Raw genomic sequence first — 24471 nt, 5'->3', positions numbered from 1 at the left:
AAATTAAAAATCCACCTCATTCTTATGAATTTCCTACAAAATATTCAGTAGACATCTATAAAGGAGGGTGAAATTGCATTCATAAGTAATGCTTGCTATTTGCCATGTGTTAGCTTTCACATTCCAGTGCACGCTTTAGGAAATACTTTTACCTTGATGGCATGTATTTATATGATAAAGTTTCATTGTTTCTCACCAAATCTTATTACTGAAAATTGAGAACTGAAACTACATTATTGATTTTATCTATTTTCAGTTTATTTAATATGTGAATTTTCCATGGCTAATCCTAATCACAAAGAACTTGAGCACGAGCGACAAAGCAGATCAAGCCGGAAAGGCTATAACTGCAAATATGGATGGCTATACTTCATGAAGGAGGCTCAAGTCTTGGATCTCGGAGACAAAAAGAGAAAGTCATAAAACACTTGACTTCTACATCAATGACATATGGGGATAATAACTGTACAGTGAAACTTCCATAGCAATACAAAAGTAGCAATTATTTCTCCATCTTAAATACATCTGTGCGTTAGCCTGTATGGCTCTGCTTTGGGGTTTTTGTTGAATTTAAGTTGGTTACACAGATTTTATCTGGGGTAAGACTGAAAGGTCAGCATGCAAAGGGGCTTGAGTTTCTTATGTTAAAGACTAAAAACCTCAGAGAGATGAGGAAAAGTCAGCACGATGTGAATTGGAAATTGGTACTTTATCACTTCCATCATGATTTTGGACACAGTCAGTGACATAGTCAAGGCCAAAATTAATGGAGCATGAAGGTAGAATTGAGGGGGGAGAACAATATTTGCTGGACATTAGTTAATCTATTATAGCAGTTATTAGCATAGAGATCAAAACAACCCAATGAGTTGCTTTGCAAATGCCCTATACTGAAATAGAGAGAGTCACTTAATTTAATGTAAGGAGTTTGTGGTTTTTAATACCAATGGGTAAAGTAACTTCTTATTTCCTTTATTTCTATCCTATACAAATTTACGATAATGTCATGGGAAACCCAACTTGATCATCAAACTACTTCCATCAGGTGAATCCAAACCTGTAGGACTAGTGTACAACAGGGTCAAGGATCAAGTTTATTCCATGAGGTGAAGAACAGCCAAGGAAGGCATCACTCTCTGCTGACCTAGAATTTGCCAGACATTCTTGGCTCGAAAACAAATTCAGATACCAAAAGGAGGAAAAAGTTAAGTATTCTATGTTATCTGAGTCCCAGATTTGTGCTCAGTTTAGGTCATTACAGACTGATAACTGGACTTTGCTGAGAGAAGAGGGAGGACATAGGTAGAAATAGAAAATTTTAATTTGGAAAACACTTCAGTATGAGATTGGGAGATAAATTATCATTTACATGTTATATATATTCTCCTCTACTTTGCCTTAGAATTCTGTACAGCTGTGACTTCAGTGATTAGTAATAGCCATGGTCATGAAGAAATCCTGATGAAACTTCCATCAAGAGAAGCTACTACCAAGAGAATAGCTCACTTATATACATTACCTCTATCCCTTTAGGTATATGAGGGTGGTCACAGTGGGGCCACACTTTTCAGTCAATGAGTGAACATGGTTGGGTGAAGTGATATTAAAGCTGGTTCACTCAAGCCAAACTCGGGACTACGCAATTTTGCTCATGGACACCACGTGGGCTGTGCCTGGGCTTTCTCAGAACCGTGCTGCAGTCAGACCATTTCTGCCCAACCTTTCTTTTCCTCCCTTTTTTCACAAGAGTCAGCCTGCCTTGTGGGCTGGAGACTCTCACTATCTACTCTATCACCTGCCTATTTTATCCTTCACAGCATCTCTCCTAATATACCTTTGGCATATCTAGTCTTATATAGAATCTCTAATACTTGGCCATCTGATACAAAGAACCAACTCAATGAGAAAGACCCCAGATCTAGGAAAGATTGAAGGTAAAAGGAGAAGGGGTGGCAGAGGATGAGATGGTTATTAGATAGAATCACCAACTCAAAGGACATGAATTTGAACAAACGCTGGGAGATAGTGAAGAACAGGTGAGCCTGGCATCCTGCAGTCTATGGGGTCAAAGAGTCAGACACGACTTAGCGACTGAACAACAACAGTGTTATATAGGTATCGTTTTCAAAGAGAGCCCAAAGTGACATAGTAACCAAGAGTAGAATAGTGTTCATAATAAGAATGCTTAGTAATATTACTGTCTTAATAAGGCTGTGCTTGATATAAGAAGTAGTGTATTTCATATGGACAAAAGTGTTACCTGCCATTAGCTACTGCAGTTGCCCTGGTGATGTGCCTTGAGGGGAATTCAGGTTGGAGTAAAAAAGAATACTGGCCCTAGGTAGTTGAGATGCCTATCAAAGGAATAATTTCAATGAACCCAGATTTTTGCCTCTTCCCATACACAGAAAATCACTAAAATCATTAACTTGAGGTAACTAATTTTTGGTGACTAACAGCAATCTTTTAATGTTTAGCTACTTTTTTTTTTTTTTGGTCACCCAGCAAAACTTCTGCATAAATTAGCTCGTTCCTTACTTCTTTAAAACAGTTTTTCAGAGCTGAGAGGTTGTCTCCTGGGCTATAGTCTTCAGTAAAGTCCTCAAATAAACGTAAGTCCCAGCTTTTAGTCTGTGTTTTGTTTGTTTTTAGTTGACATTGAGAAGGCATATAGTGTTGTATATAAGGAGGATCTGCCCTTCAACACCTTATGGAAAGAACAGCTCTATGCTCTACACTGCATGTTAGCTGCCTAGGTTTAATTCCCCTGATGGACATAGCTTGAAGATGAAGCTAGGTAAAACAGAAACAAGTGGTAAAACCCAGCAGAGGGAGCAGTCATGTTTGACAGAGCATGCACTGCTCAGGGAAAGTGGACATAAGGAGGGAAGAGGCAATGAGGCCTGGGGGATATACCCATACTTGGAATTGGTGGTAGCAAAACATGAGGAATAGAGCCTAATAAAAGTCAAGTGGAAGTGAATTTTCAGTGGGCACCAAAGAGGTTTATCAAGACATCCTTATATAGTTCAGTAGATGCTAGAAGACTTGGATCAGAGTTAGGGGCAGGATAGTTTCCATGGGGTCGTGAAGAGTCGGACACGACTGAGTGACTTCACTTTCACTTTTCACTTCCATGCACTGGAGAAGGAAATGGCAACCCACTCCAGTGTTCTTGCCTGGAGAATCCCAGGGATGGGGGAGCCTGGTGGGCTGCCATCTATGGGGTCGAACAGAGTCGGACATGACTGAAGCGACTTAGCAGCAGCAGCAGCAGTTTGCATTGGGAATAAAGAGGAAAAAAAAGAACTGCAGACACGTAAAATCACACCTCATAAGTAAACAATAAGAACATTTTACTAAAGGGATCACTGGAAAAATGTGATAATTGTTATCAATAAATCAATGACCTGTAATTGTAGGTTGTTACAAGAATCACTGCAACATGATTTTTAAAAGGATTCTATATAGACTTTGTGCAGTTTACCCCGATAATAAAACCAGTTTATGGCATTGTGTTAATATTCCTAAACACATGTCAACTTCATTTCCTCACACATTAAGAGAAGGTAGTTGATTTAGTGTATGAATTTAGTTAGTATTAGTCTCTCAGTCATGTCCAACACTTTGCAACCCCGTGGACTATAGCCTGCCAGGCTCCTCTGTCCTTGGAATTCTCCAGGCAAGAATACTGAAATGGATTGCCATTCCCTACACCAGGGGTCTTCTGAACCCAGGGATTGAACCTGGATCTCCAGCATTGCAGACACATTCTTTACCATCAGAGCCACCCAGGGAGATCCCAGTGTATGAATTGCTGCTGCTGCTGCTGCTGCTAAGTCGCTTCAGTCGTGTCCGACTCTATGCAACCCCATAGACGGCAGTCCTCCAGGTTCCCCTTCCCTGGGATTCTCCAGGCAAGAATACTGGAGTGGGTTGCCATTTCCTTCTCCAATGCATGAAAGTGAAAAGTGAAAGTGAAGTCACTCAGTCGTGTCTTAGTGACTCCAAGGACTGCAGCCTACCAGGCTCCTCCTTCCATGAAATTTTCCAGGCAAGAGTACTGGAGTGGGGTGCCATTGTGTATGAATTAGATCATCCTAATAAAATAGTATCACACTGGGGAGAAACTTGGAATGCTATCTCTAACTATCAAGAGTCCAATAATGGTTCAAAACTTTTTTTTTTTTTTTCCTGTTGGACACAACTCAGCACACACACACACACACTTTTTTTTTTTTTCTGTAGACATGGAAACCCATAAAACATGTTTGGTATGTTTTGTTTTTTTTTTTTTTTTAACTTTCTGTTGCTGCTGTTGATGTTGATATTATAGAGTGATTGATACTGACATATTCATGATGGCTTCTTGGGGAAAAAATAAATATCTACAGGATGAATAGGAGGAAGAGAATGCATACAAATTCCAGGGTATTTTGAATAGCATGAATCAAATGATAAGACTAGTTGCCAGACAGGCAAATTGCTATGTTGTCAAGAATCAGCATTGGGTTTAGTAGGTGAGACCATATCCAACACCTGAGAGGAAATGAAACCAAGTTACAAAGAAAGATTGATCTGCATACTGTTATAAATTATTTGTTCTTCATTGTCTATTTCTATATTTTAAAAACTAATGAACATTGTGTTTAAAAAATTAAATGAGAACATGACAGGCTATATCATAATAAAGCTAAGCACAGAGGTTTAAAAAAAAAAAAACAATGAAAGGAGATTTAGAAGTTAAAAATTTGGATGTAGAGGAAATGGCTTTTGAAAGGACAAACATTAAATCAAAATGTGTCCTGTTACTGATTTATTGTTTCAACTCCTTGTTCATGAATAGTGTTTCCTATCTCACATTAAAGAATTTAAAGTCATTGGGTTCCTTCTAATAAACTGGGATCAGGTTAGATATTGCAGTATTGAAATTGTTAATTGAAAATAGGGATCCTTAGATAAGGTAATATCAATACTTAATTGACAGTAGGAGTCCTGAGAAATATGTATGCAGGTTAAGAAGCAACAGTTAATACCAGACATGGAACAGCAGCCTGGTTCAAAATTGGGAAAGGAGAACATTGCAGCTATATATTGTCACCCTTCTTATTTAATTTATATGCAGAGTAGATCATGCAAAATGCTGGACTGGATGAAACACAAGCTGGAATCAAGATTGCTGGGAGAAATATCAATAGCCTCAGATATACAGATGACACCATCCATATGGCAGACAGTGAAGAGGAACTAAAAGAGCCTCTTGATGAAAGTGAAAGAGGAGAGTAAAAAAGCTGGCTTAAAACTCAACATTCATAAAATGAAGATTATGGCATCTGGTCTCATCCCTTCATGGCAAATAGATGGAGAAACAATGGAAACAGTGACAGACTTTATTTTGGGGGGACTCCAAAATCACTGCAGATGGTGACTGAAGCCATGAAATTAAAAGACACTTGCTCCTTGGAAGAAAAGCAATGACAAACCTAAACAGCATATTAAAAAGCAGAGACATTACTTTGCCAACAAAGGTCTGTCTACTTAAAGCTACAGTTTTTCCAGTAGTCATGTATGGATGTAAGAATTGGACCATAAAGAAAGCTGAGCACTGAAGAAGTTATGCTTTTAAACTTTGGTGTTGGAGAATACTCTTGAGAGTCCCTTAGACTGCCTGGAGATCAAACCAGTCAATCCTAAGGAAATCAGCACTGTATGCTCATCAGAAGGACTGGCCTGAGGATGAAACTCCAGTACTTTGACCACCTGATGGGAAGAACTGAGTCATTGGAAAAGACTGTGATGCTCAGAAAGATTGAAGACAGGAGGAGAAGCATCACTGACATAGTGGATGTAAGTTTGAGCAAGCTTCAGGAGCAGGTGATGGACAGGGAAGCCTGGCATGCTGCAGACCATGGGGTTGCAAAGAGTCAGACATGACTGAATGACTGAACTGAACTAAACTGAGCTAAGGGTAATAGTGGAAAAGGTCAGTTTTCATTTCAATCCCAAAGAAAGGCAATGCCAAAGAATGCTCAAACTACCACACAATTGTACTCATCTCACACGCTAGTCAAGTAATGCTCAAAATTCTCCAAGCCAGGCTTCAGCAACACGTGAACCGTGAACTTCCAGATGTTCAAGCTGGTTTTAAAAAAGGCAGAGGAACAAGAGATCAAATTGCCAGCATCCACTGGATCATCGAAAAAACAGGAGAGTTCCAGAAAAACATCTATTTCTGCTTTATTGACTATGCCAAAGCCTTTGACTGTGTGGATTACAATAAACTGTGGAAAATTCTGAAAGAGCTGGGAATACCAGACCACCTGACCTGCCTCTTGAGAAACCTATATGCAGGAAACAACAGTTAGAACTGGACTTGGAACAACAGACTGGTTCCAAATAGGAAGAGGAATATATCAAGGCTGCATATTGTCACCCTGCTTATTTAACTTATATGCAGAGTACATCATGAGAAATGCTGGGCTGGAAGAAGCACAAGCTGGAATCAAGATTGCTGGGAGAAATATCAATAACCTCAGATACACAGATAGCACCACCCTTATGGCAGAAAGTGAAGAGGAACTAAAAAGCCTCTTGATGAAAGAGGAGAGTGAAAAAACTAAGATCATGGCATCTGGTCCCATCACTTCATGGGAAATAGATGAGGAAACAGTGGAAACAGTGTCAGACTTTATTTCTGGGGGCTCCAAAATCACTGCAGATGGTGATTGCAGCCATGAAATTAAAAGACACTTACTACTTGGAAGGAACGTTATGACCAACCTAGATGGCATATTCAAAAGCAGAGACATTACTTTGCCAACAAAGTCCATCTAGTCAAGGCTAGGGTTTTTCTAGTGGTCATGTATGGATGTGAGAGTTGGACTGTGAAGAAAGCTGAGTGCTGAAGTGTTGATCCTTTTGAACTGTGGTGTTGGGGAAGACTCTTGAGAGTCCCTTGGACTGCAAGGAGATCCAACCAGTCTATTCTAAAAGAGATCAGTCCTGGGTGTTCTTTGGAAGGACTGATGCTGAAGCTGCAACTCCAATACTTTGGCCACCTCATGCGAAGGGTTGACTCATTGGAAAAGACTCTGATGCTGGGAGGGATTGGGGCAGGAGGAAAAGGGGACGACAGAGGATGAGATGGCTGGATGGCATCACCGACTTGATGCACATGAGTTTGTGTGGACTCTGGGAGTTGGTGATGGACATGGAGGCCTGGTGTGCTGCAATTCATGGGTTCTCAAAGAGTCAGACACAACTGAATGACTGAACTGAACTAAACTGAAGGTGATAGTGAAGAGAATCAAGAGGAATGGAATTACAGAATGAAAAAATAAATCTCCCATTTTGAATCCTAATTACTATTCCTTCCTTTACAAATCAAGATTTCAGAAACAAAATCTGTTGTTTATTATGAGCTAGTTACTAGATTAGAGACTTTTAATAAACAACCTAGAACATTAAAAATGTATTTAAATATGGATAAACACACTTGTATTTAAAATGGTATATGTGTGTATGTATATATATGTGTGTGTACATATATATATACATATATATGTGTGTGTGTATATATATATACACACACACATATATGGCACTAGTGGTAAAGACCAGAGAAGGAAATGGCAACCCACTCCAGAATTCTTGCCTAGAGAATCCTGTGGACAGAGGAGCCTGGTGGGCTGCTGTTCATAGGGTTGTACAGAGTTGGACACGACTGAAGCAACTTAGCATGCATGCATGCATTGAATAAGGAAATGACAACCCACTCCAGTATTCTTGCCTGGAGAATTGCAGGGACAGAGAAGCCTGGTGGGCTGCCATCTACACGGTTGCACAGAGTCAGACACAACTGAAGTGACTTAGCAGCAGCAACAGCAGTGGTAAAGAACCTGCCTGCCAATGCAGGAGGGCTTCAATGTCTTGGTCAGGAAGGTCTCCTGGAGGAGGCCATGGCAACCCACTCCAGTATTCTTGCCTGGGAAATCCCATGGACATAGGGACTTGGTGGGGTATAGTCCATAGGATTGCAAAGAGACAGACATGACTGAATCAACTTAGCATGCATGTGTGTGTGTACAAAGTGACTCAAATTTCAATATCTGAAATTTTAGTTGCTTGGAATTTAAAGTTAATAGCCATTAGATTGTTAAAGCCTTAAATAGGAGAAAATATATAGGAATATTTAATTGTTGTTCAGTCGTCCAGTTGTGTCTGATTCTTGGCAACCCTGTGGCCATGGACTGCAGCATGCCAGGGCTCCCTGTTCCTCACCATCTCCCAGAGTTTGCCCAAGTTCATACTCATTGCATCAGTGATGCCATCCAGTCATCTCATCCTCTGATGCTCTCTTCTCCTTCTACTCTCAATCTTTCCCAGTATCAGGGACTTTTCCAATGAGTTGTCTGTTCACATCAGATGACCAAAATACTGGAGCTTCTGCTTCAGCATCAGAACTTCCAGTGAGTATTCAGACTTGATCTCCCTTAATATTGATTGGTTTGATATCCTTGCTGTCCAAGAGACTTTCAGGAGTCTTCTCCAGCACCACAGTTTGAAGGCATCAATTCTTTGGCATTCTGCCTTCTTTATGGTCCAGCTCTCACAACTGTATATGACCACCGGGAAGACCATAGCCTTGACTATATGGACTTTTGCTGGGAGAGTAATATCTCTGCTTTTCAACATACTATCTAGGTTTGTCATTGCTTTCCTGCCAAGAAGCAGCTGTTTTATGATTTTATGTCTATACAAATGCCAATTTATGACAGTTATATTTTTTACTATGTGTTTTCTTTTCAAACCACTAGATTTTCTACATGTATAAAGTCAATTACTGAGGTTTTTCAGTTGACAGGCTCAAAAGTTTAAAAAGAAACTTAACCTTTTATAGATACTATTCTGTTGAAACGCTTCTTATATCCTCTGGGTGGATAAGTGGTTTTAAAAGACAGTTAGAAATCAATTATAATACTGAATGTTTAAAAGAAAAGTGTAGTTTGGAATTTGAATCCCTCATTGGTACTTGACTATTCTAAGAACTTCAATTTAAAACTTTGATGCAGATACTTAAATCTCACACATACTATTTCTTAGAAAGTTTATTTATTTGCATAAATTCCAGGTTCTCTTTCTAAAGTTTCAACCAGGGAGATAGGTCAAATACACTTTTAAAAACCAATACACTGTTCTAGACTACAGTAAACTGTCATTGTTTCTTTTTCTTTCAATGTATTTATATATACATTTTAGAAGATGATCAAGAACCCAAAAATGACCATGACAATAATGAAAATTTTTCAAGAAGAAATTAAAAAGTTGTTACAAATCAACTTAATAATACTCTTTGTCTTTTTCAACATCTTTTGATATTAATTTATATACATGTATTTTATTTTTATCCTAGAAATAAGAACTTTGAAGCAACCCCAGCTCTGAAAACCATCACTATACTGTGAACACATTCCAATCTTTTCAAACATCTCTTCATCACTGTTTTATAAACTTTGATTACCCTATGTAAAGGAAAACCAAACATAACGTAATGGATTTTGACATAAAACTTAGCATTTAGATGTATCCAAGTTTTCTATCCAAAGCAATAACTCACAGGAAGTTTGCCACAATTGAATTAGTCTGTTTTATGGCTGAGATTTATGTCTCTTATTCAATAATATCTTCTTTCTTGGGTTCCCTTTGAATAATTCTCACATATAAAAATACATTAAAACATTTGAGATACTTCTTTTAGTTCTCTCCTTTAAATGTCCCGTTAATCTTAAGGTGAACGCAACTGTAAATTATATAATACTTTACTCAATATAGTTTAACTGCTTTCTCAGACAGTTATCAGTATCAAGTTTTATTGTATGGCTTGCCTTCAGTTAATTTTTTAAGGTTAATATGATTTTTCCTTTTCTTAAACAGTAGAAACAATTTAGTACTTTTTTAAGCAGTAAATATACCTTCTTGTTTGATTACACCATTTATTGCATCTAGTATATGGCACACACTGAGGATAAGGAAGTAAGACAAGTCTCTGTCATCCATAAGAGTGTCCCAAGAGTCACTGTGAAGATGAACAACTCAAACTTCAATGCAGTGTAATAATAGACCTGAAGAAGGCAGGCTAAAAATGCTACCAGAGGATATGAGAAACAAGACTGGAGGTTAACAAGGAATCAGCAAATTTTATGGAGAGAGTAAAACAGGATGAAAGGAAGAGATAACACTCCTAGGTAAAGAAAATAAATGATAATAGTAATACCTCTAGTCCATCTGAGTATTTCTTTCCCGTCTTCCTCCATATTAAGTGAATTACCTTAGTCCCAAAAGTTTATCCCTTTGTTCTCCTCACAGCCCACAAAATTAAAAAATGAGTTAACAACTGCAGTGACAAAGAAGTACATATCTACCCAGTGAATTTACATGAAAACAGACTAGGTGAGGTTAAAAATAATAATCAGTCATGAAGACAGATGAAGGGAAATAAAACTAAAGAAAGCATAAAGTTTTGGGGAGATGGATCTATTATTCTCTCTGGTCACCAAGTGAAAGCTAACTCAAGTTGGCTGCCATCCCTGTTATCTTAAAATCTCCTTCAAACTCTGAGGATCAGCCTAGGGCCTGTTGGTAAGTTTCAGAAACATTGATTGTCCATAGAGATCCTGCCCAACCCCAGACCAATTAGTACATGCAGATTTTCTAGTGCTAATTTATTCCTTGAATGTGTGCAAGTTCACAGAGAATTAAGTCACAGGCATGAAAAGCACTTTTCTATCAAGACCTTGTACAGAATAACAGTCTAAGCAAAACAAAAAAAAAAAAAAAGGAGAGAAAAATCACAGACACATGAAAAAACATTTAATGGGATTAAAGTTAATGCCACATATGGTAGAAAGTAAGTAAGTGTGCACCACCAAGAGTAAGGCTGAGGTTTTCGTATAGCCAACTGAAGTGTTTAGATTTTATCCCCTGGGCCCATATTTTCAAACATTTCCTCTAAAGTGTACCTTAATGCTGAGCTGAGATCACATGAACCACAGCGGCTCTGGGTATATTGCCCAAAGTTCAAAGCATTTTGATATAAAAATATCATTTCTTTTGACACTCATGTTCTCCCCTTAGATTTTTTTTGCATATTTGCCATTTATTACTTAATATATACATCATAACTTTAATTTTAATTTATTCCAAATAAGTAAAACAAATATGCAAAAGTTGTGTCATGATGACCCTGTGACTTTATGACATTATCTCATTTTACCCTACACTGAAAAGCATATAAAGCCTGAATTTAGAACATATATTGAAAGGATTTAAGAAAAGTCATATTCAACTTGTAGTTTAAGAAATTGCTCTTATAGTAAGAAAATGGACACTATTAGAACATTGATGAGATGAATTTTTAAAGACTGAACCAAGGCAAAGACATTGACTCTATTCATTCAAAGTACTTAGGCAGATGTCCTGAGATGAGGTAACCACTTGGGTAATGTCTGTTATAACTGAGGGGGGAGGAGCAGGAACCTCAGCAAAAGGCTTCAGATAGCTACTCTGGTGTGATACCTGCAAACAGGATGGCCTTAATAGAACACTGCAGAAGATTCTCAAGTGGCTGAAGCAGGAGGCATGTTCCTTTGTGAAGGAATAATTGAGTGCTTCACTTTTAAGGCTCCCATGGGTAAATAGCTATGATGCATGGACCCACTTCTCCATAAATATTTGGAGGGAAACTCCTATAGATTTCTAGGGGGCCTCATTTCCTAAGGGAGACTTAGGTGGAAGGCCTTACTTAATACTGATCATCTTTTTGCTTCAATATTCCTTCTAAATTTCCTTTCGCCTCAGCTGCTATTTTGGCTGGTTTTGATGACTTACCTAGTGGACTGTCACACATTTTCATTTCTGAAGAAATAAGATTCCTTTGTGTGAAATCCCACACCTAAGAAATATGCACTTCATGGGTCTTTGGATAGGCTTCCCAGGTGGTGATAGTAGTAAAGAACATGCCTGCCAATGAAAGAGACATAAAAGACTTAGGTTCGATCCCTGAGTTGGGAAGATGGAGAACAGCATGGCAACCCACTCTAGTATTCTTGCCTGGAGAATCCCATGGACAGAGGAGATTGGTGGTCCATGGAGTCACAAAGAGCTGGACATGACTAAAGCAACTTAGCACCCATACACACAGGTCTCTGGATAGTGGTGGCCAGTTGAGGCTCTCTAAGCAGAAAACACAAACCCATACCCAGAATATGGGACTTGGTAAAAGCAAACTGACAAACAAGCAACTGGTTGGTTCCTTTATGGAACGATCATATCAAAGATTCATCATTTGTTTCTGTTGCAGGTGTGTTGGGCATGCAGAGATGCAATATCCAGATAAGCCTTGGTAAGTAAGAATCCATGTTGATGTGCCCATGCAGTCTCTACTGTTGCCACCACAAACACTCCATTTGTAGGCCCATTATGCCTTGTGAATGAGAAGTGTTTGTCACTCATTCTTCATTGAAATTAAACACAGACACATTCCACTCAAAGATCCATATCATGTACTCAGACTGTATTAATCTGCTCTAATAAAGATACTAAAAATATCCTGGCTGTTGTAATTGAGACTACCACTTGATTGAGCTTGCAGCAGTCTACAGGAATTCTCCAACATACGTTTGGTTACTGCAGTGGCTATACTGGTGAAGTAATGGAAGTATAAAAAGGACTATCACCCTTTTGTCTTGAGATACTTAAAAGTGGCAATAAACATCACTCTCCCTGCCCTCCTCAAAACACAGAAGGATCTTATCCTGCTTTTGATTTACTCCCTCAGTTTGTTGTTCAGAAGCTCCTTTTTGGCCTTCCTCACTATAATAGCTTTACTCCACAAATGAAGAGTCTAATATAAAAGTTGTTTTAAATATCAAGTTCAGTATCTCCGTCTCGATTACATATTCAGAGTCTTGGGAACTGACCGACAAGTGAGTATATAGAAATTGTTGGCTCACTCTAGTCTGGACTTTAGCCATATCTTCATATTTTACATGACTAATATGCCAACAATTTATCAGAGAACTATGATTTTAAATTATGAATATTAATATCACCTGAAACATTATTTTCAGTAGTTATTAAAATGTCTGCTACTCCCCTTTCCTCAGCATACCATACACAAGAGCAAATGGCATTAGGGTCCATTGAGGAAAGATCAGGGAATCATTCATATATACACTTGCTCTGTGACTGCAGAGTCCTTTCTCCTGGGGACCAGGAACATTTCATTCAAGTTTAGGATCTTAAGACTCTTTCTTTTCCAGAAATTGGGTAAGGGTCCTTGAAGTTTTACTGAAGTAACTACCCTTGGATTCCTACTCATCCGTTTTCCATTTCTTTATTTATATTAGGTAGTAACCTCATGGGCTGCCCATTATTTTGCCCTTGTGCTCATTCATGTCCAACTCTTTGTGACCCCATGAACTGTAGCCCACCAGGCTCATTTTGGCCTTAGGGATGTCACATTCTAGTATTTATTTGAAGAATCCTATGTCGGTCTAACTCCTTTATGAACAACTGAGACCTTGCTGATATGACAATTGTGACCATCCAGTGTGTGGCATTTCAGTATGCTTATTTGATGTCTATTTATTTGCACCCCATATATCCAAACCAATCAAGCTTTGAGACAGCCTCTTCTGCTGTTAGCCCTTATTATAGATAAGGACCAACCACCACTGAACTTAGTAGTTAAATTTATGCTATCACCAGCTCATTCTTGATGACTTTAGTGAGTGGTGTGGTGGTCCTTCTAATACATACACTTCACCATGCCACCTTTCCTAAACTTTTTAATTCCTTAAACTACCACCTGCTATAGAAACATAAACCTTTTCATATCACTCAGCAGGGCCAACACTTTCTCAGGTTTACAGAAGTCATTCAAACAGCTAGTTAGCATCTTCTGGGTTTCTTACTATAGTATTATATACAGTATATCAGAAATATCCTCAAATTTATAAATTCTCTTTTCCAGTCTATGTTTTTGTTCTCTTGATTATCAAGCACCCTTTTAATCTAGTCACACTGGCAATGTCCCAGCTCCTGATTAAATGTGTTGGCTAACTTTCACAGCTCCTTTGAGTCACTGACTCTTCCCTCCCTCATCAGATTCAGCATATGCCTGATTGGATTATGCCACAATTGGCAGTGATCAAGGAGTTAGGGAAAACATTAAAGAGATAGAACCTTTTAATGTTGTGGGAGAAAATACACTTCAGTGACTTTCTGCTCGAGGAAAGTGAGGGTCTTAGTAGGGAAGGGTGGACCATCTCTGTAAACTTAGGGTTTAAAAGGCTGAGCAACCAAAATGTTGGCTCCCCATGCACTCCTTTGCCCTCATTTCATGGTCAGAGTGCACGGATTTTTGAACCAGGACCCTAACTTTAGCATAAAGGACCTTTATCAACTGTACATTCCATGGGTCTCTGAAGCTCAGAAACTCTAAATATTAAATCCTGAGTTTAGTATTTACATTTTCTTGCACTCCCACAGGAGCAGACAAGGGCTTCTTTGTAAGCTACCAAAAGGCCCTCGACCTTCACACTTAGTTTTCAATCTTTGATTAACATTTCTGTTTTTCATTTGCTGTAGGATGTCAATGCAATTTAATATCAGTCAGCCAATTCCATTGCCGTGTGTGCATTGCACCCCCACCCCAGTCCTTTTCTATCTCCTGAATTATTGTCCTGAGCAAGAATGTTTCTTCTACTGGAATATTCTTCCAAGTACTTGAAGTTTATAAAGTAATTATATATTGGAAAGTCCATTTCCTGATTTTGACACTGAGTTGTGAAATTTCCAGCTGTTAAAAAATTCACCAAATTATGTATATGAAAAATTAACAGCTACAAAAATTCTAATACTGACCATATAAAATGAAGTAATTATCCAAGATATGATCTATTTAACATAACTATAGAAGCCAAAACAATGAGCTAAATATTTTTTAATGAATTTCTGTCCATATGGGAGCATTAATTAAGAATTCAAAACAAGAAACCAAAATAATCACTCAAGAGTAAAGCATAACCTATAAGTGTCAGGAGACTCACAGTAAGTAGATAAATATTTTGCTTCTTAAAAATACAAATGCATAGGATTACATATTCAAATACTGCTAAAACTCTATTTACCATATTATAACAAAAGCAAATAAATTCCTTTCCCAGTGAATTGTCTCCAATTTTATTGATATATCCTTGAATGTTTAAAGGATATTAATGACAAAATTTGTTTATCCAAGTAGGATCAATAAGTAAAAATCTATCTGATAATAATTGCATGGTCTTACACACATTTTAAGGCATTTTCTTACACTATTGCAAAAGAAAAGTATTATTTCTGTACTTGTATAAATTTTTCTGTACCCTTGAAGGAGCAAAAGGAGGATGAGACATAAAGAGACTAAAAGAAAAATAAAGGAAGGAAACTAAAAGGAAAGGATAAACTTATCTCTAATGTAAGGTTTTCTGGAGAAATTGCTTATGACAATGACAGTAATTAACTTGCTGATCTAAACATTAGAATATGAAGCTGACTGGGAAAAAAAAAAAAAAAACAGAAACAGGAATTTCTGGTAATGTATCAATGTGTCAATATTCATATATATAGAAAATTATATAGAAAATTTAAATTTCATTATAAAGAAAAAAACATTCTCAATTTATCCAGGAAGAAGTGGGATTATTTGAGGATGAAAGAGCTTGAGGAAAATACTTGAAATTAGCTTATAAATATCTATTACTTCAATACTCCCCAACTGGAGTTAGAAATAATTTTGCAATCAGAAGGAAATACACACACACACACACACAAATTCTCACAAGCTAATGCTCAAAGTATAGATGTTCTTTTTGTCTAAAGATATTTTTAAACCAAACTAAATTGCCATAGATAATTTTCACAAATATATTTATGTAAAATTAGTACGTTTATGTATTAATTTAATGCTATACTCAGTTTTTATTTTGAATAGTATTTTAGTAAATTTACTGTAAACTATCAGATTATCTTAATTTTGTTGTATATTATATTTTTGTTTTTAGTATATACATAATTGTTTATTTGAAAGTATTAAGAAGCTTTACTGATCTTATATTATGAATTCTGAATACTTTTGAACTCTGAGTCCTTATACTGATTATTACTTGCTATAATCTCTAGAAAGTGAAAGTGAAGTCGTTCAGTCGTGTCCGACTCTTTGCAACCCCGGGGACTGCAGCCTACCAGGCTCCTCCCTCCATGAGATTCTCCAGGCAAGAATACTGGAGTGGGTTGCTGCTGCTGCTGCTGCAAAGTCATTTCAGTCGTGTCCGACTCTGTGCGACCCCATAGACAGAAGCCCACCAGGCTCCCGCGTCCCTGGGATTCTCCAGGCAAGAACACTGGAGTGGGTTGCCATTTCCTTCTCCAGTGCATGAAAGTAAAAAGTGAAAGTGAAGTCGCTCAGTCGTGTCTGACTCTTCGCGACCCCATGGACTGCAGCCTACCAGGCTCCTCCGTCCATGGGATTTTCCAGGCAAGAGTACTGGAGTGGGTTGACATTGCCTTCTCTGGGAGTGGGTTGCTAACCTCTTATTAATTCTGAGAATTTTCAAACTTAATGTTGACAGATTTTATTCTACTCTTCAATTACTCCAAAGAGAGGCACAAGTAACAGTGGATTATGCTACCCATTGCGCTTTTAGTGCATAAGGACATGACTTTCCTTTATTTAAAAAAAAAAAAAAAAAAACTTCTAGCCTGTTATCTTTTATCATATTGTCATCAAGCTTTTTGAAAATTGTTCTCTTTGGAGAATGGCATGGTAATCTTTATCTAAAACTCTCCTGTCTCCTTGTGTTTTAGTATTGTGTTTCAAAATAAGCAGTACATATTTCCCCATCACCTCATATGCAATATGTCCAAGACATTTTTATTTTTCCCCCCTCAAACAAGACCTCTGTACCAATTTATCTGTCTCTTAAAAATGGACTCCAATGCTCCAATTATCCTTGAAGCAAATATTTCACTTCTTGTCATTTAGTCATAGAGACCAATCATTTTCCTTCAAATGATATGGTATTCCTTTTCCACATTTCTGTCCATTTCTTATGTCATCAACCTGACTCATACCTTTAACTTTTGTGTTCCATTATTAAAATAGTCTATGAAACCTTTCACATTAAAGTTGCTATTTACCTGGTCAGATAAATCCCAGATACTATAGATTTGAAAATGATAACTGGAAATTGCAGCCCTGAATTTTGTCATCTGACTATTTGTTGGGGGCCAGCGTGAGGCACTCCGCGCATAGCAAAGGTCATGAGGAAGGAGGCTCAACATACGCAAAGGCAGGATTGAGCCTCAGGAGTCCCCCTGGAAATCCTCGAGCATCTACCCCCCATAACCAGAGACTGCCTGCTTTACTACTTTGTGCTCCCACCTACACCTCTGACTTTACGGGGGGCTGTCCCCCACCACCTCTTTCAGAGAAGGAGTTAACCTAGAGTTCCAGTTAATAAAAACTTCTGGGCATGACAAGAGTGTTTTAACCTACAAACTCCTCTGAAGTTTCTCTAGCCTGCCTGACAGGCTTGTCCGGCCACATGTGATTGCTCACAGCCTCCCAACTGTGAGATGCACGAGATGCTTTAAACCTTCTAAAAACAGGTTCCTTAGAAAAGTTAGAAAACTATTAGTATAAGTATAATGGGCTCATTAGAAATTGTGTTGGTGAAGGGTCTTTCATTTGTTGAGCCAATGTTTGTTGCTAAGTCTCCACATCCCCTGCCCTTACACACATTAATGAATATATAGAAGAAATAAGTATTAACCTTTGATATTAATCACGTTAGACCTTAGGCTAAGTAAATTCTTTCCTTAACTAAAACCCACTACACCATCACCCTATAGGAATGTAACTTTATTTGGGTGGCGTCTGTTTTAAGAATAATCACCCCTGGAGGAATAAGTGTCCTGGTTGACTGACCGCTGTCACAAGGAGAGGGTCATAAATTGTCAGCAGGCCCCCTGGCCAGAAGATGATGTAACACCCCTAAGGCCTCTGTATACATTTGTATGAAGCACCTGACTTTGATAAAAGTCAGGACTGCTGACCCTGTGTGACTTTTGCATAACATCTCAGTGTATAAAAGTAGACCATGGAAAATAAAAAATTGGGATCAGTTTCTCTAAATACTGGTCTCCCCATGTCACTCTCTCTCTCACTCTGGCTGAGTCTCCATCTGGAGCGCAGAACCCGCCATGCTTGCTAATTATGCCTGGGCTTCTAAGATCCATCCGGGGAGGCCTCAGTGTCTCCTCTCCTTCGGGAGAACAGAAGGACGCCTGCGGCCTACGTAAGTGGTGCAAACTTCTTGTCTTGAAGTTTTATTGGTCTCCCGTGTAAACCAAGCTACTCAGCCTCTTTTCTCCACTGAATTTTCCTACTGAGCTATCCTCATTCTATTACTCTTTACATCTTTAATTAATATCTAATTGAAGCTATTGTATCCTGATCCTCACTGATGCCATCCCCGCTTCGAACTCCCTGGATCAGCTGAGGCTGGACCCCAGCAAGTATTATTTCCTTTTAATATCTACCTTGTTTATCATTACTATCATTGGTTCTTAAATGTCCCCCCTCCTTTTTCAGTGCAAACATCAGTGTCTTCAAGTAGGATAACAGAACAAGTTGGATCATTTAAACAATTTGCTGATAGTGAATGAAAATAAAGACCAAGAGATGAAAGAGGTTAGATCTTGTGATTCTTAAACATGTAAAATATTTGTCATAATGTGGACTACACTGAGGTAATAATTCCATGTCTAGGGTTCAGTCTGCCTCGATTTTTCAAAGCCCTCCTGTTATCTACTACACAATATAACCTTAACTAAATTAAATCTTGGACTCTTCCAAATCGAAGCCTAAGAGATCAGGAAAGAGCTAGACTTGCCTTTTGCTAATGGAGATTGCATTTTCTTGAACACATATTTTTTATTTTTATTGGCTATTCAGGATCAGAACCACTTTGGTTGGGAAACCCTGAACATATGAGTTGAGCTTCCTACATAGTTGTCCTACAGTTCATTTAACATGGGCACTAGGCTTTGCTAAACAAATGCAGCTGCCTGTGCACTGCATCATGGGAGGTGACCCATGGGGTGCTGCAGAAGAGACCTTTGTCATAGTTTAAAAAACAACTGTGGGTCTTCCCTGGTAAACCAGTGATTGGGAGTCTGCCTGCCAATACAGGGAACATGGGCTTGACTCCTGTTCTAGGAGGAGTCCACATGCTGCAAGGAGGTTCAGCCCATGCATCACGACTAAGCCAGCACCCTAGAGCTTGTGTTCCTCAACAAAAGAAGCCACTGCCATGAGAAGTCCATAAAAGGCAATGTAGTAGAGCAGGCTCCCCACGCGCTCCCCACCCCCCGGCCCCTGCCACCATGAGAGAAAGCCCATGTGCAGCCATGAAGACCCAGCACAGCCAAAAGAATAAAACAATTACTCTTCTAAGAAACAGTAGTGATGTCAGAGCTGATGGAGCTTCTGGAGTCTTGGGTGTGGGTAATCTAAACTTTAGGGTATAGCATTTAAAGGCAGATGTGGTGGTCTGTTTTGATTTAGTGTAATGTTTTTGAAAATATTCCTTATACCAGCCACAACACTATCACATGAGACTTGTTAGTGAGGTAAATTCCAGACCTTCCACACCAGAAGCAGCTCTGGGCATGGGATTCTACAGTGTCTAGATCGGAAACCTCTGCAGGTGACTTCAGTTCAGTTGCTCAGTCACATCCAACTCTGCAACCACATGAACTGGAACACGCCAGGCCTCCCTGTACATCACCAACTCCTGGAGTCTACCCAAACCTGTGTCCATTGAGTCAGTGATGCCATCCAACCATCTCATCCTCTGTTGTCCCCTTCTCCTCCTGCCCCCAATCCCTCCCAGCATCAGAGTCTTTTCCACCTTTTGCATGAGGTGGCCAAAGTACTGGAGTTTCAGCTTTAGCATCATTCCTTCAAAAGAAATCCCAGGGCTGATCTCCTTGCAGTCCAAGGGACTCTCAAGAGTCTTCAACACCACAGTTCAAAAGCATCAATTCTTTAGCGCTGAGATTGCTTTATAGTCCAACTCTCACATCCATACATGACCACTAGAAAAACCATAGCCTTGACTAGATGGACCTTTGTTGACAAAGTAGTGTGTCTGCTTTTTAATATGCTGTCTAGGTTGGTCATAACTTTCCTTCCAAGGAGTAAGAGTCGTTTAATTTCATGGCTGCAGTCACCATCTGCAGTGATTTTGGAGCCCCCAAAAATAAAGTCTTTCACTGTTTCCATGGTTTCCCCATCTATTGGCCATGAAGTGATGGGACTGGACACCATGATCTTAGTTTTCTGAATGTTGAGCTTTAAGCCAACTTTTTCACTCTCCTCTTTCACTTTCATCAAGAGGCTTTTGAGTTCCTCTTCACTTTCTGCCATAAGGGTGGTGCCATCTAAATATCTGAGGTTATTGATATTTCTCCCAGCAATCTTTATTCCAGCTTGTGCTTCTTACAGCCCAGCATTTTTCACTCTGCATATAAGTTAAATAAGCAGGGTGACATAAAGCCTTGACATCTCCTTTTCCTATTTGGAACCAGTCTGTTGTTCCATGTCCAGTTCTAACTGTTGCTTCCTGACCTGCATACAAATTTCTCAAGAGGCAGGTCAGGTGGTCTGGTATTCCCATCTCTTTCAGAATTTTCCACAGTTTATTGTGATCCACACAGTCAAAGGCTTTGGCATAGTCAATAAAGCAGAAATAGATGTTTTTCTGGAACTCTCTTGCTTTTTCAATGATCCAGCGGACATTTAGCAATTTGATCTCTGGTTCCTCTACTTTTTCTAAAACCAGCTTGAACATCTGGAAGTTCACAGTTCATGTATTGCTGAAGCCTGGCTTGGAGAATTTTAAGCATTACTTTACTAGTGTGTGAGACGGGTGAAATTGTGCGGTAGTTTGAGCATTCTTTGGCATTGCCTTTCCTTGAGATTGGAATGAAAACTGACCTTTTCCAGTCCTGTGGCCATTGCTGAGTTTTCCAAATTTGCTGGCATATTGAGTGCAGCACTTTCACAGCATCATCTTTGAGGATTTGAAATAGTTCAACTGGAATTCCATCGCTTGCACTAGCTTTGTTCATAATGATGCTTCCTAAGGCCCACTTGACTTCACATTCCAAGATGGCAGGTGACTTCAATGGATACTAAATGTTAAGGATCCCAGTTTTAAGACATTATTTCAGGCTGCCTTTAGTGTGAAATTTGGCCCTCATATAGAAATATAGTATGTATATATGTGTAGGAGAGTGTGTGCGTGCTGATTCCTATGTTTCTCCATAATGTCAACTCCTTTAACAGATCTTGGCATGGTTAAACTAGCAGCCACAGACATTGCAATAAAAACCATCACAAATGACTAAACTTTACCCTGAAGAATTTTTTTTTTTTTCACTTTGCTTTATAGCTGTGTGATGAACCTATGAATCATCTTTCCTGGTTCTTACCACACTTTGTTTAAACTTCAGTTGCTGCCTCTTATCTAGTGAAGTGACAGTCTCTCAGTTATGTCTGATTCTTTGTGACCCCAAGGACTGTATAGTATCTGGAATTCTCCAGGCCAGAATACTGCAGTGGGTAGCCTTTCCCTTCTCCAGAGGATCTTCCCAACCCAGGGATTGAACCCAGGTCTCCCGCATTGCGGGCAGATTCTTTATCAGTTGAGCCACAGGGAAGCCCCAGAATACTGGAGGGGGTAGCTTATCCCTTCTCCAGTGGATCTTCCTGACCCAGGAATCGAACCAGGGTCTCCTGCATTGCAGATGGATTCTTTACCATCTGAGCTATGAGGGAAGCCCACTTCTTATCTAATCCTGCTCAAATTTGGTGATGCCATCTTACACTTTGAATCTTGTCTATGATTTGATAAGGGTGCTAATGCTAGTAACTAATCTCTGGCTGCTATATTATTAGTAGCATATCCAGGGAACTATACACCTAAAACGGAGAAGGCAATGGCACCCCACTCCAGTACTCTTGCCTGGAAAATCCCATGGATGGAGGAGCCAGGTGGGCTGCAGTCCATGGGATCGCTAAGAGTCGGACACGACTGAGCGACTTCTCTTTCACCTTTCACTTTCATGCATTAGAGAAGGAAATGGCAACCCACTCCAGTGCTCTTGCCTGGAGATTCCCAGGGACGGGGCAACCTGGTGGGCTGCCGTCTATGGGGTCACACAGAGTCGGACACGACTGAAGTGACTTAGCAGCAGCAGCAGCAGCAATACACCTAAAAAAAGAAGCTTAAGCCATTTAATATATTTGTATATTATTTCCCTTAGATACCAGAAAGTCTACATGGGAAGTCATTTGCTTTGTACATTTATATTCTACTTATTAACCAGCACATTGATGCTCAGTAAAATTGATAAAATATTCACTGAATAAGTAATTTTGGTTATTACTTCCAAGTTGATTAGACCAACTGTTTTCTTCCTATTTTTCTCCTTTTCTGGTAAAATAAAGCACAGAACAAGAGACTATAGGAAAAAGAACTATATGACAGACACATAACCCATCACAATGGGTTTTTATATTGATTGATTTTTGGGTTTCCCTGAGGTCTCAGACAACAAATCTGCCTTCAATGCAGGGGATGTAAGTTCAATTGATTTTTTGTGTTTTATTAAATTAGTAATCTTCTACCTATAAATCTACACCTTGTTATAAAGTGTTAAACACCATCTCTGTGACTCAGAACTTACTGCAAAATTTGATGAAGTAGTCTTACAGTCCTATAGTAAATGAAATATGGTCATAGATTTATATAGCTCCTCTAGTTAAAAAGTAAAGCCTGTTCCCCAAACTCCTGAAACTCCATAGTCCTTACAACATGCTTTGAATAACAAACAGTAGTAGAAGTGACCCTGTGTGAATTTTTTTAGGCTTCATATTTGCACCTTCTACTTTGACACTCTTGGAATAGCTCTGACCATCACAAAACGAATCATTTTACTTCGAGTTGAGAGGCCCTGTAGAGAAGAACCAAAGTGCTGAAGCGGATGACCAGCCAGCAGCTCTGAGATGCATAAATAATGCCATCTTGAACCTCTCAGACCAGCTGATCCTCTTTTTGAAGGCAAGCACCTGAATGAGCCCAGGTGCAACCAACAGGGGAAATGACGAACTAAACAACTGAATTGGGAGAAATAACAATTTAGGTTTAACCCAAAACATTTGGGATAGTTGGTGTTGCATTGACAGTAATCTAAAATTTAAAAATTCTTCTTATCTGCATGTATATGTATGACTAGCCCCTTTGCTGTTCGCCCGAAACTATCACAGCACTGATAATCAACTATATCCAATACAAATAAATAATTAGTATTTTTATTTATTTTTAAATCTTTTTAAACTTTTTATTTGTGTTGGATATAGTTGATTATCAGTGCTGTGATAGTTTCGGGCGAACAGCAAAGGGGCTAGTCATACATATACATGCAGATAAGAAGAATTTTTAAATTTTAGATTACTGTCAATGCAACACCAACTATCCCAAATGTTTTGGGTTAAACCTAAATTATGGAGATCAGCCCTGGGTATTCTTTGGAAGGAATGATGCTAAAGCTGAAACTCCAGTACTTTGGCCACCTCATGAGAAGGGTTGACTCATTGGAAAAGACTCTGATGCTAGGAGGGATTGGGGGCAGGAGGAGAAGGGGACGACAGAGGATGAGGTGGCTGGATGGCATCACTGATTCGATGGACATGATTTGAGTGAACTCTGGGAGTTGGTGATGGACAGGGAGGCCTGGCCTGCTGCAGTTCATGGGGTCGCAGAGTCGAACGTGACTGAGAGACTGAACTGACTGAACTGATTGACTGACTAATTACATTATGGATTTAAAAATAATTTTCTATAATTTATTTTTGGTTTATATGCCAGTAATTGTGGATCAGATATTTTATTTATTTTTTTAATTGTACTTAACTGCTCTTTTGTTTGTTTTCTTTCTTTTTTATCAGACATTTTAAAGGGAAACTTTTGAACTTGCTTTCATTAAAACTTATTTTAAAATAACTAAAGGAAAAACACTGGAAAATATGTTATTAATGATCTAGGAAAATCTGATCTCACTGCCAACTGTGTACTTCCAAAGAAAGATTCTATCACTCTAACTTCTATTCCACTGTTTTCTTCTTTGACAAGGTCACAGTTAATGGGCTTCTCACTGTGTATCTGAAATATGACAACAATTAAAGAGAAATCCCACTTCAAGCATGTGCAGCATTATAAAAATGACTTCCAAATAACAAACTGACATAACACTTATGTCTGGGATATACTAAATTCTCAAGCTACTTGGTCTTTTTCCTCA

Source organism: Bos indicus, chromosome 6, assembly GCF_029378745.1.
Source record: "Bos indicus isolate NIAB-ARS_2022 breed Sahiwal x Tharparkar chromosome 6, NIAB-ARS_B.indTharparkar_mat_pri_1.0, whole genome shotgun sequence".
Classification (NCBI taxonomy): Eukaryota; Metazoa; Chordata; class Mammalia; order Artiodactyla; family Bovidae; genus Bos; species Bos indicus.
The sequence above is the reverse complement of the archived record's forward strand: the minus strand, read 5'-3'. Positions refer to the sequence as shown.